At 38.4% G+C, this 13,955-nt stretch overlaps 1 protein-coding gene across 1 annotated transcript in view; it reads left to right on the top strand.

Moving 5' to 3' along the window:
• Positions 1-13,955, top strand: part of MAGI2 (membrane associated guanylate kinase, WW and PDZ domain containing 2) — a 1,360,388-nt gene that overhangs the window by 214,373 nt on the left and 1,132,060 nt on the right. The window lies entirely within an intron of this gene.

Raw genomic sequence — 13,955 nt, 5'->3', positions numbered from 1 at the left:
AACTCAGGAGAAATTGCACAACAAATTGTATGGTCCATTCTCTCCTGTTACCCTTGTGAAAATTAACAATTTGAGGCTTAGTCAACATTTTTGTCGGAAAAATTTTATTTTTTTCTTTAATTTCACGGTTCAACTTAAAAGCCGTGAAGCACCTGCGTGTTCAAAGTGTACATCACACCTCTAAATAAATTCCTTGATAGGTGTAGTTTCCAAAATTGGGTAACTTCTGAGGGGTTTCCACTGTTTAGGCACATCAGGAGTTCTGCAAATGTGACATGGTGTCCGCTATCTATTCCACCCAATTTTGCACTCCAAAAGTCTAATTGCACTCCTTCCCTTCCAAGCCCTGCCGTGCACCCAAGCAGTGGTTTTCCTTCACTTATTGGGTGTAGGCATACTCTGGAGACATTGCATATTTACAAGGGTAACAGGAGAAAATTGTCCTTACAATCTCTTGTGCAAAGTGTGGGGCTAAATGAAAATTTTTGGTGGGAAAAAATAATATGTGCATTTTGTTCTTTTCACATTGTTTTAATTCCTATGAAGTGCGTAAAGGATTAATAGACTTCCTGAATGTGGTTTTGAGCATGTTGAGGGAGTAGTTTTAAAATTGTCACTTTTCAGTATTTTGTGTCACATAGACCCCTCAGTGTCACTTCAAATTTTAGGTGGTTGAAAAAATGGTTCTGTAAATTTTGATGTAAAAATGAGAAATTGCTGATCGACTTTTAACCCTTATACCTTCGTAAAAAATTAAGTTTCAAAAATTATGCTGATGTAAAGTAGACTTGTTGTAAATGTTATTTTTTAACCCCTTAACCCCCAAGGGTGGTTTGCATGTTAATGACCGGAACAATTTTTACAATTCTGACCACTGTCCCTTTATGATGGACAGAAGAGACCCTGTGGACTAAACGGCGAGCAGTGTGGCAGTTGAAGAGTTTCTTTTTTTTTCCATTCTACTTTCATTATGCTCTGAGGTCTTGAGAGACTGCAGAGAGTAATAAAGAACATTCAATTCACGGAGAATACCTTCCCTGCAAATTGATATTTCTCCAAAAAATCCACTTGGTTTGATGGATTTGAATCTTGTTAAATCCCCACATTAGTCATACTAATAATAATAATAACAACAACAACATTATTTCTATTATTATTACTGTTATTATTTTCCAATGCATAGCAAACCTTGATGGAAGTTTACTTTTAAGCAATATAGCATAATTATTGACTTAATATGATGAAGATTGGGTTAAAGTAGTTGCCTATTTTATGAATGATGTATTGGTAACAACATGCAACAGATAGTGTAGTTAAAACAAATTGCAAGAAGTGCCAAGGAAGAAGAAAACTAAAAGGGGCAATAAAATAAGTGTAGCAAAAAAGAGCACATACTACGGTATCTCTGTTACGTCAGGAGAAAAACGATCTATTCTCCTAGAAAGAAGAGTTGAGCTATAGAATACGTGATGGTCAAGTAATGGAAAATGCTATCCTCAACAAAGCAAAAAAAAGGCACATGTAGGAAGTGCAACATATGGGAAAAACCCACTTTTGTTATTTTTACTAAGTTGTGCCAAGTAATAGAACTTCTAATGACCCTGAATCATATACCGCTTTTCTTTGTGGGAATATAAAATGGCATTTTAGTTCTAGTAATTGAGGATTTGATGATAGTTTTGTCTCTTGCAACAATGTGATATATGAAATTATGTTATTTTACTTTAGTAGTTCTTGCAGAAGGTGTACAAGCTTTTTAGAAAATATAGATATAAGTAAATGATGAGGTTTTTAATTAAAGAAATGCTAAAGCTTTCTTTACTCTTGATCATTTATAAGTCTTATTTCAGAAAGTGATTAGTAAAATATCTGAAAGGGCATAAAAACATTAAAATATCACAAGACACCAAATTAGAATCCCAGAAATGCATTCTGAAAACTTGTCCATAGATCATTCTTGCAGACCAGCATATTGATATATTTGCCAAAATGACTCCTTTCCTCAGAAAGAAAACTACAAATTACCTCATTTGAATGTGAATTTAACTTTTTTGACCTTTAGAAAGTTCTTAATTTCTGTATTTGTATCTGTGTTCTATTATAGTTAAAAATTCTTCAAATTAAAGGAAGAACAAGAATGTAGATAAATGACGACAAAGTCCTCTGAGACAACATGTCTTCTCTGTGCAGCAAACACTAGTAAAAAAAATGCCAATACAGATATTGATGGATGAAGTGTAGTCAGAATCCCATCAAGGGAGTTAAGGTATGTAATGATGCACATGATCCTAAATAATTACCCTAGACTAGATTCTAAAATGATTCTACTGTAGACCTCTGACCAGACCCTCAAAATTAATTCTAATAAATTCAAATGTAAAATTATACAGACACCAGTACAAGCCTCTGAATAAATTCAAAACCGCAGACCAGACTCCTAAATTTATTTAGATGCCAGACTATGCCCATGAATAAATTCAGACCATGGTCGAGACTCCAGAATCCAATCAGATCCCAGACCAAATCTCCAAAAGAATATCCAGACTCAAGATTATACCAGTAAATAGTTCAGACCACTAAACCTGCCCAGACCAGAACCCAAATGAATTCAGATCCCAGAGTAAATAAAGGTCCACACTAAACATGTAATAAATTCAGACCCCAGGCCCAATCCCTAAATGAATTAAAACCCTAAACCAAACGCCTAAATTAATTTAGACCACAGATGAAATTCAAAATTTTGACCATTAGACCAAAGTCCCAAATTAAGAAAGACCCAAGATCGCACATGTAAATTTATTCAGACCCTTGATCCAATCCAGACTCTAGGCCAAATCCGTAAGCAAATTTAAACCCCAAACCAGACTCCTATGTCTATTCACAACCCTAACCAGACCCAATAATTAGCTCAGCCCCATGCATTTACGCCCTGATCCATTAAGAGCAATGATTTGCTTGCTAGTCTTGATGAGGGGGGCCTAGTTGAGTCAGACACTCCAGATTCATGAATATGTGCTCGTCTCTTAATGAATCAGGAGTATCTTGACAAGTTGCGTTCACCTCCGTGCATTATGCTAGAAATCTTACTCCACTGACAGAATTCACCATTCTAGACATTTTTATTCTGTTTTTCAGTACATTAAATGATAAATTGAATGATGTCATTCATAACTTAAAACTCATACCACAAAAAAAAATTCCTTGGTATGACTATTGTATGTTGATAAAAAAAATAAAAGGTTATGGCCCTTGAAAGAAGGGGAGGAAAAATGGAATTATCAATCTAGAAAAACAGAAAAAATAGATTACTTAAAGTCTAGTGTACAGTAGATTTAGTCTAGCAGGCCAAGTCTTCATTTGGCAGGTACCCGATGCCGTTATTTTCACACTTCACCGTGTTTCAATATACTGCAAGATCTTCGCTTCCCATCAGAAAGGATATAATCATCATTTCATGGCTGAGAAAGTCACGTAACATTTTCCCCTGAAGACTTAGCGGAGGAAATTGTAGCTTTTGCTTCCTTTTGTCGTCTGTTTCTGTTTAGACAACAATTTTTTCAGGCTAAATAAATGAAAATCTACCTTCTCATCTAACAGTTCATTAGCCGTATAGAGACGATCCAGCTTTCAATGAAGACAAATGAGCTTTTAACCGAGTATTCCTGATTGAAGAGCTAATTGATACTGTCCAACATTTTAGCTTTTTTTGTCATTGTTAAGTTAATAACAGGATTCTGTCATGGTTTTTTTTATCAAGGGAAATATTGGACAGGTAACTATTATAAGAATAGCGGCAATGTAAACATGATTTGGGCTTCAAAAACTCTTTACAAAATATACGCTCAGTAACTGCTGGCATTTAAAGAATACTTATTTTATGTTGCTATTAATATTATTTTCTTAAAAATGTTTATTACTAATTACTATTTTCATTTTTTAGTAGTATTGACAGTATTATTCTTTAATACTTGCCCGGACGGACAATGCAACGTTTTTTTGGCCGGCTGGATCCACATTTTACAGTGCGCATGCCCGAAAGAATTGACTCAGCCGGAAATTTAACCCTAAACTCGCTTCTGGCGGCTGAAAAATTCTCTCTCTTTCTCTCTCTCATTTTCCAGGCACGGTTTCTTTTAAACTTCTGCCTTATCCGGATCCGTCAAAATAACGGTCCGGTGACACCCGTTTGTTTCAATCCGCCAATGGATCCGTTTTCAGCCATTTTGACGGATTTCAACTGAGCTAAAAAACGGATGTGTGAAACAGGCCATATTTGTATGCAAAGCGTGCAAGAGTGAAGCAGATTTGATTGTTTTTGCTAACAACACAAGAATGTAATAATTTTTAGGCAGCGTTCCCACAATGAGTTTTTAGGGAGGTTTCTATTTTCTATAGTATTTCTGCACATTTTAAGTAAATTAAGTTACTTGGGTTTTTTCTTCACTGAATATTTGAGGTCATTTTTTACTTGTGTTTATTCTTTGGTTTTTGTTTCTTTTTGCTTTGTAATGTTTTAAGTTAAGCTACTCTGTTTTTGATACTTCCTAGCATTTGGCTTTTACAAAACTTTATTGAAAATAGTCATGTACAAATTAAATGTATTTTATTGTGTTTTTGCAGCAGAAGCACAGTAAATACAGTAAATATGCACATTTTTTTACCTGCGGACCTCCCGCATCTAATGCAATTTTAAGGGGAAAATCCACGCATAAAACTGAGAGTACTCGCAAGAGAAAGTGACATGTTGCAGATTTGAAACACGCAACACAGGACAGTTTACACTGAGTAAACAAGAAGCAGAGTGAGCATAAGATCTCAGTCTCTATAGATGCCATCCAATTTGCTGCAACTGTAAGACATTGTGTTTTTGGCACAGCAAAAATACACAGCATCAAGAACTCACCAAAACTTCATTGTAGACAGACAATGAGCCAAAACTAAAAGAGGATAAAAAACATGGGAGAGCTACAAATGTTTCCAATATGGTTATTCTTTCTCTAGTTTCAGCTGTGTTTAGCTTACTAATACTAAGCAGAATACACTCACGTGACCGTGGCATTGAATACAGAGCCTTTGAGCCCAAGACATCAAAGATTTCTTACCAGTTTGTAGCTTTGAAAAATCACAAAATTTTGGTGCAACTCAGAGTCGTGTCTAAATTTCGCGTCTCTTGATGTTTGTTAGGTTCTCTCAGTTCCGCCATGATTGTTGGAGTTGGGGTGGGATAGGGGTGCGGTGTAGGCATGACACCACAGAGCGTCTAATTTATCAGGAGGAGGACAGGGAACCTGTCAGCATTTTGGGCTGATATAAGATACGGCCACTGCCTTTCAGGGCTTATATACAGCATTTTATAATGCCATAGATAAGCCCCTGTTCCAACCTGAAAGATAAGAAAAATAAGTTTTATTATACTCACCCAGCGGGCCGTCCGGTCCGATGGGTGTTGCAGGTCCGGGCGCCTGCCATCTTTTTCCCTCAACAGGGCAGAGAAGTACGCCTGTGCAGGAGCACGATGCTGGGGAGCGATGAAGCAACAGGAGGGGGCATCGCAAGAAGATGGGAGGCACCGGACCCACACCTGCGACACCCATTGGACAGCACCGGACCACCCCTACGGGTGAGTATAATAACACTTATTTTTCTTGTCTTGCAGGTCATTTCGGGGTCTTATCTACAGCATTATAGAATGCTGTAGATAAGCCCTGAAAGGCAGTGGCTGCATCTTATATCAACCTAAATTGCTGACAGGTTCGCTTTAATGACAGTGAGATTTCTGTTGTAGCGCACAGGTGCACACTTCATAAATCAGGGTCGTCTGATTCCGGCTGTTTAGAGATCTCTCTATCATCACGACAAGTGTGAATAACACCTGTCTTGATGAATCGAGACCTTTGTCTTTTTTTTTTTTTTTTTTTAATCCCATCTGTAAGTATATTTACTGTAGTTTATTCCACTGAATACCTTCACGTTCAAATAACAATTTAACAATCACACATCCAGGTCAGATTTGTCCAAAAGGAAACTATCCAAACAGAGGATATTTAAACGTGATAGAAAAACTATATATTGAAAAAGCAGATAACATTCCATTACATCTTGAATGACATGTACTATAGTTATTGAAATCAGCATACAATTTTAACTAGGGAACAATTATTAATTGATCAGAAAACCTTTTTTTTATTTGTACTGTAGTGTACAGTATTAGATGACATAAAAAAGTAAAAAGTAAAATTAGCTGACATAAAAAAGTCTTATCAGCTTCACTGTTTGTAATACCAAATATGATTAATGAGCACCCAATTAAGCTTACTCTGCATCATATATCACTCTGATATCACCGCTGAAGAATTTCTCCTTGTCATAAATGTCACACCATCAATGTCAATTTGATAAGTGAACGTTTTACTGCGGCTACAGCATACTATCATAAGTATAAGTATACTATAAGTTTTGCTGCGGCTACAAGAGGAATATATATAAAGTCTGGTTATTTCTATCCATTCCTGCAATTATCTAGTTTTGAATTACCAGCTTCTACCCATAGATGGCAGCAGAGGTCTGGCTTGGAATCATTGTGGTGTAGTATACATTGTTTGCAGTGATTATATTTCTCTTTAGTCTAATTGCAACAACTGAATATTGCAGTAATTACTGTACAGTGGGGGTAGCATTATGGACTACTGTCTGATACTGAGAAGATCAAATAGCTTACATTCTAACAACCACAATAGTGCCTTATGTATTCGTGTGATCCAGTTAACTTTAATTATCTTCATTGAATTGGAATCAGTCATCTGAATATACAGTCATATGTAAAAGTTTGGGCACCCCTATTAATGTTAACCTTTTTTCTTTATAACAATTTTGGTTTTTGCAACAGCTATTTCAGTTTCATATATCTAATAACTGATGGACTCAGTTATATTTCTGGATTCAAATAAATGAGGTTTATTGTACTAACAGAAAATGTGCAATCTGTATTTAAACAAAATTTGACCGGTGCAAAAGTATGGGCACCCTTATCATTTTCTTGATTTGAACACTCCTAACTACTTTTTACTGACTTCCTGAAGCACTAAATTGGTTTTGTAACCTCATTAAGCTTTGAACTTCATAGCCAGGTGTATCAAATCATGAGAAAAGGTATTTAAAGTAGCCACTTGCAAGTAGTTCTCTTATTTGATTCTCCTATGAAGAGTGGCATCATGGGCTCCTCAAAACAACTCTCAAATGATCTGAAAACAAAGATTATTCAACATAGCTTTTCAGGGGAAGGATACAAAAAGTTGTCTCAGAGATTTAACCTGTCAGTTTCCACTGTGAGGAACATAGTAAGGAAATGGAAGAACACAGGTACAGTTCTTGTTAAGCCCAGAAGTGGCAGGCCAAGAAAAATATCAGAAAGGCAGAGAAGAAGAATGGTGAGAACAGTCAAGGACAATCCACAGACCACCTCCAAAGACCGGCAGCATCATCTTGCTGCAGATGGTGTCACTGTGCATCGGTCAACAATACAGCGCATGCATAACGCCTTTTTGTATGACCAAACAACTCAATCTTTGTTTCATCAGTTCACAGGACCTTCTTCCAAAATGTAACTGGCTTGTCCAAATGTGCTTTTGCATACCTCAGGCGACTCTGTTTGTGGCGTGCTTGCAGAAACGGCTTCTTTCGCATCACTCTCCCATACAGCTTCTCCTTGTGCAAAGTGCGCTGTATTGTTGACCGATGCACAGTGACACCATCTGCAGCAAGATGATGCTGCAGGTCTTTGGAGGTGGTCTGTGGATTGTCCTTGACTGTTCTCACCATTCTTCTTCTCTGCCTTTCTGATATTTTTCTTGGCCTGCCACTTCTGGGCTTAACAAGAACTGTACCTGTGTTCTTCCATTTCCTTACTATGTTCCTCACAGTGGAAACTGACTGGTTAAATCTCTGAGACAACTTTTTGTATCCTTCCCCTGAAAAGCTATGTTGAATAATCTTTGTTTTCAGATCATTTGAGAGTTGTTTTGAGGAGCCCATGATGCCACTCTTCATAGGAGAATCAAATAGGAGAACTACTTGCAAGTGGCCACTTTAAATACCTTTTCTCATGATTTGATACACCTGGCTATGAAGTTCAAAGCTCAATGAGGTTACAAAACCAATTTAGTGCTTCAGGAAGTCAGTAAAAAGTAGTTAGGAGTGTTCAAATCAAGAAAATGATAAGGGTGCCCATACTTTTGCACCGGTCAAATTTTGTTTAAATGCAGATTGCACATTTTCTGTTAGTACAATAAACCTCATTTGAATCCAGAAATATAACTGAGTCCATCAGTTATTAGATATATGAAACTGAAATAGCTGTTGCAAAAACCAAAATTGTTATAAAGAAAAAAGGTTAACATTAATAGGGGTGCCCAAACTTTTACATATGACTGTAGAAGCCACCTATTAAGTTTTCTTAATTTCCTGTTGAAACATTCATTATTTACAATGTAAGCAGTCTTCAGCGTAAGGAAAAATTTCTGAAAACATACAGTGGGTACGGAAAGTATTCAGACCCCCTTTAAATTTTTCACTCTTTGTTTCATTGCAGCCATTTGGTAAATTCAAAAAAGTTCATTTTTTCTCATTATTGTACACTCTGCACCCCATCTTGACTGAAAAAAACAGAAATGTAGAAATTTTTGCAAATTTATTAAAAAGAAAAACTGAAATATCACATGGTCATAAGTATTCAGACTCTTTGCTCAGTATTTAGTAGAAGCATCCTTTTGAGTTAGTACAGCCATGAATCTTCTTGGGAATGATCCAACAAGTTTTTCACACCTGGATTTGGGGGATCCTCTGCCATTCTTCCTTGCACATCCTCTCCAGTTTCATCACGTTAGATGGTGAATGTTGGTGGACAGACATATTTAGGTCTCTCCAGAGATGCGCAATTGGGTTTAGGTCAGGGCTCTGGCTGGGCCCGTCAAGAATAGTCAGAGTTGTTCTGAAGCCACTCCTTTGTTATTTTAGCTGTCTGTTTTGGGTTATTGTCTTGTTGGAAGGTGAACCTTTGGCCAAGTCTGAGATCCAGAGCATTCTAGAAGAGGTTTTCATCCAGGATATTTCTGTACTTGGCTGCATTCATGTTTCCTTCAATTGCAACCAGTTGTCCTGTCCCTGCAGCTGAAAAACACCCCCATAGCATGATGCTGCCACCACCATGTTTCACTGTTGGGATTGTATTGGGCAGGTAATGAGCAGTGCCTGGTTTTCTTCGCACATGCCACTTAGAATTATCGCCAAAAAGTTCTATGTTTGTCTCATCAGACCAGATAATCTTATTTCTCATGGTCTGGGAGTCCTTCATGTGTTTTTTAACAAACTCTATGTGGGCTTTCATATGTCTGGCACTGAGGAGAGGCTTCTGTCGGGCCACTCTGCCTTAAAGGTCCGACTGGTGGAGGGCTGCAGTGATAGTTGACTTTGTGGTACTTTTTCCCATCTCCCTACTGCATCTCTGGAGCTCAGCCACAGTGATCTTGGGGTTCTTCTTTACCTCTCTCACCAAGGCTCTTCTCCCATGATTGCTCAGTTTGGCTGGACAGTCAGGTCTACAAAGACTTCTGGTGCTCCCAAACTTCTTTCATTTAAGCATTATGGATGCCACTGTGCTGTTAGGAACGTTGAGTACTACAGAAATTCTTTTGTAACCTTAGTCAGATGTGTTGTGAGTTCATTCTCTGGTTCACCAGTTGTGAGTTCTCCTTCCAGACTCCCTCTGGTGGTAACAGGAGGTAGTGAGGCTGATTTGATCGGTGGAGATCTGCCACCTGAGAATGAGGATGACAATTGGACCTCAGGAATCTCAGATTGGATTTAAGACAGCCAACGCCCTATTCAGTTGCTGGTGATTCCTTCTGGCTTGTCAGCTCTTGGTTTTCAGCTCTGTTCCAGTCATCTAAAGCTAAGTTTTTCTGCTAATGTTCACACTTGATTTTGTTGGTCTATTCAGTTTTTTGTGTGTTCAGCCAGCCCCGGCTGGGGGCTGTGCTGAATTTCCACTCTTATTTATCAGTATTTTGCCAATTTGCTTTTTGTCCCTTACTAGTTTGGTCTCTTTTTGCTCTGTCTCAGAATATTCCAGAGTGCTGATATAGTGGGAGAAGTCTAGTAACTTCAGGGTTAATTTTGCTATCAGAAGTGTTGGACATTATTTTGTAGGCTTTTGGGCAGATTGCAGACAGTGTCTTTCCTCCTCTCCTGTCTAGTTAGTTTGGGCCCCATAGTTTGCTCAGCCTATTTTCCTACCTGTGTTTGTGTTTTCATCTTGTTTCACCAGCAATACATGGGTGGGGGCTGTCTATTCCTTTGGGGTCTGCTCTGGGGCAGTTAGTTTTCCCTTTTCTTGCTTTAGGCTTATTTAGTCCTCCGGCCGTGACGAGGCGTCTAGGTTCATCGTAGGCACGCTCCACGGCTGCTGCTAGTTGTGTGGTAGGATCAGGGATCTGCAATCAGCATAGTTACCAACCTCTCTGGTTTTTCTGGGCTTAGCATGTTTAGGTTTTTTCCTCCTCGGGGACCCATTCATAACACAGATGTGTGACTTGCCGTAATTCTGTCTCTGAGCTCCTTGGCCAGTTCCTTTGACCTCATGATTCTCATTTGGTCTGACATGCACTGTGAGCTCTGAGGTGTTATATAGACAGGTGTGTGCCTCTACAAATCAAGTCCTATCAGTTTAATTAAACACAGCGAACTCCAATGAAGGTGTAGAACCATCTCAAGGAGGATCACAAGGAAATGGACAGCATGTGACTTAAATATGAGTGTCTGAGCAAAGGGTCTGAATACTTATGACCATGTCATATTTCAGTTTTTCTTTTTTAATAAATTTGCCAAAATTTCTACATTTTTGGGTTTTTTTTAAGTCAAGAATGGGTGCAGAGTGTACATTAATTAGAAAAAAATGAACTTTTTTGAATTTACCAAATGGCTGCAATGAAATAAAGAGTGAAAAATTTAAAGGGGTCTGAATACTTTCCTACGCACTGTACATTAGGGATATACCAAGTGACTTGTGTCTGTTACAGTGCAAAACTAAGATCGCTATGTAGTAGTAAGTGACATTGAGTTCTTTTACTGTGTAGCTAAAAATTGTAACTGTAGCCTAAGCAAAAACTAACCAAGTTTCAACAATAACATAATATTTGTAAGTACTTTTACACTCTTCTTTTGCAAACTGCCCCAGGTCTCTCATATTTGATAGATGCCTTCTCTCAACAGAAATGTTAAGATCTCTCCACCGGTATTCAATGGGATTGAGATTCAAATTTCTGGATGCTTCTTGAAGTATGGTTGGGGTCATTGTCCTGCTGGAAGATCCATGAATTAGGATGCAAACCCAGTTTTCTGACACTTAGCACTACATTGCGATCCAAAATCTTCAGATTTCATTACGCATTGCACACAGTCAAGGCACCCAGTGCTAGAGGCAGCTAAACAACTCAAAAACATCTTTGAACCTCTACTATATTTGATTGTAGTTACTGTGTTCTTTTCTTTGTAGGCTTCATTCCATTTCAGTAAACAGTAGAATGATGTGCTTTACCAAAAATCTTTACCTTGGTCTCATCTGTCCACAAGACACTTTTCTAGAAGGATTTTGACTTACTTACATTTTGGCAAACAGCAGTCTAGCTTTTTTATGTTTCTGTGTCGGCAGTGGGGTCCACCTGATTCTCCTGCCATAGCTTTTCATTTCCTTCAAATGTTGACGTATAGTTCATGCCTTTGGAACTTGAGTAGGGCTGGTTATCCATCACCCAGACTATCCTGTGTTGCAACCTTTCATGATTTTTCCTCTGCAGTCCATGTACAGGGAGATTAGCAACAGTGCCATATGGGTTGTAAACTTTTTGATTAGGTTGCGCACTGTTGACAAAGGAATATCAAGATCTCTGGAAATGGACTTGTAACCTTGAGATTGTTGATACTGTTCAACAATTTTGGTTCTCAAGTCCTCAGACAATTCTCTCCTCTGCTTTCTGTTCTCCGTGCTTAGTGTGGCACACACAGACACACAATGCAAAAATTGAGTCAACTTTTTCTCTTTTTATCTGGTTTCAGGTGTGATTTTCATATTGCCCATACCTGTTATTTGCCACAGGTGAGTTTGATTGAGCATCACATGCTTGAAACAAAGTTGTTTACCCACAATTTTGGAAAGGTGCCATCAATTTTGTTCAGCCTGTTTTGGGGGTTTTGTGTGAAATTATGTTCAATTTGCCGTTTTTCTCTGTTTTTTTTGTGTTCCAATACACACAAAGGAATTAGACATGTATTTACCAAAACGTGTAATTGCAATAATTTTCAGGGAGAAATACCTTCCCACCCCTGTTTTATTCCCTGCAGCAACCATTACATTGCATGTCCAGTAACTCATGAAAAAGTTGATGAAAGGGTCTCTTTAAAATATGGCATACCAAAAAGAGATGAAAAAAGCTGCCGTTGTTTTGAAATAATGCAACAAAAACCCATGTAAAAACCTCACTAGAAAACGTAATTAAATTAGCTATTTAATGCAGAAAATCTGCAGCATCAAAAACTCATCAAGTACTGATTGTGGGAATTTACCATTACACATACTACATGTATGCTTTTCTAAATAAATGCATAACTACATACATTTTAATATTAATATCGACAACAACATGAGGTATCAGAATTGTAGCAACCTTGTAGGGCATTAAAATGCTGTATGGTAAAAAGTTGTTTTCTGACTTGATGCAAATCAATCCATTCAAGCAAGTGAATAGAATCCACATTGCATCAATAAACCATTAGAATAATCTGTTCAGATACTGTGTAACCAAGTTCCCTTGTGTCTGTTCTTGTAAATTCAGTGGTTAAACAGGGAACATACCATTAAATATATACTTAAAGCATCAATATGGTCTAAACAGTTTCCATCTATCTGGCTATGTTTCCCATACTGTTATGGTAGACTATGTGCTGGTATACTGTACAGTATATGGAGTATACAGAACTGAATCTGAAACTGCAGTAGGGGTGCTGCTGCTGGACCTGAAATTATTAATTTAGACACTAAAGTCTGTTTCTTGTGAATTGAAGCAGCTCTGTAAATATACTATAATATCTTATCAGCTATGTGAACGGCTGGCACCAAATGCAGCATTTAGTAACTTATTGCAGCTTTAGGCCCCTTTACATTTAGCGATGCACCAGCGATCCCGACCACGATATGACCCGGTCAGGATCGCTGGTGCATCGCTAAATGGTCGCTAGTGAGCTGCCAAATAGGCAGAGCTCACCAGCGATGCAGCAGCGGTCGGCGGTCGTCACTTACCTTTCAGACTCGACGATGAAGACATCCTCCCGCCCGCTTCCATGGCTCGCTCGTCGGCGCCAGCAGGAAGCTGACAACGAGAAATGGACCAGGCTGATCTCGCGTGATCAGCGATATCCAGCGGGGGAGCCGGTCGGAGGTAAGTATCACATGTAGCGATATCGCTAGCAATATCGCTGCTGCGTCACAAAATCGGTGACACTTTAGCGATATTGCTAGCGATATCACTATGTGTAAAGCCCCCTTAGAGGGGTTGTCCGGTGAAAGCCTAGCCATAGAATAGGTGACAACTTGTTGATCAGTAGGTGTCCAACCAGTTAGACCTGCACTGATTGACAGAAACAGATACTTTTATCCCTGTTAGGCCACGTTCACACATTCAGTATTTGGTCAGTATTTTATATCAGTATATGTAAGCCAAAACCAGGAGGAGAAGTATAATAGAAACACGTCACCACTTCTGTATTCATCACCCACTCCTGGTTTTGGCTTACAAATACTGAGGTAAAAAACTGACCAAATAGTGTGTGAACGTGGTCTTAGAATGCAGCAGCCATGCACATATTTGACTGCTGCTCCATTCATTATCTATGGCTTCTCCGACAGA

This window comes from Dendrobates tinctorius, unplaced genomic scaffold, assembly GCF_039654945.1.
Source record: "Dendrobates tinctorius isolate UK_male_01 unplaced genomic scaffold, ASM3965494v1 ptg000176l, whole genome shotgun sequence".
In the NCBI taxonomy this organism is placed as follows: domain Eukaryota; kingdom Metazoa; phylum Chordata; class Amphibia; order Anura; family Dendrobatidae; genus Dendrobates; species Dendrobates tinctorius.
The sequence above is the reverse complement of the archived record's forward strand: the minus strand, read 5'-3'. Positions and strand labels throughout refer to the sequence as shown.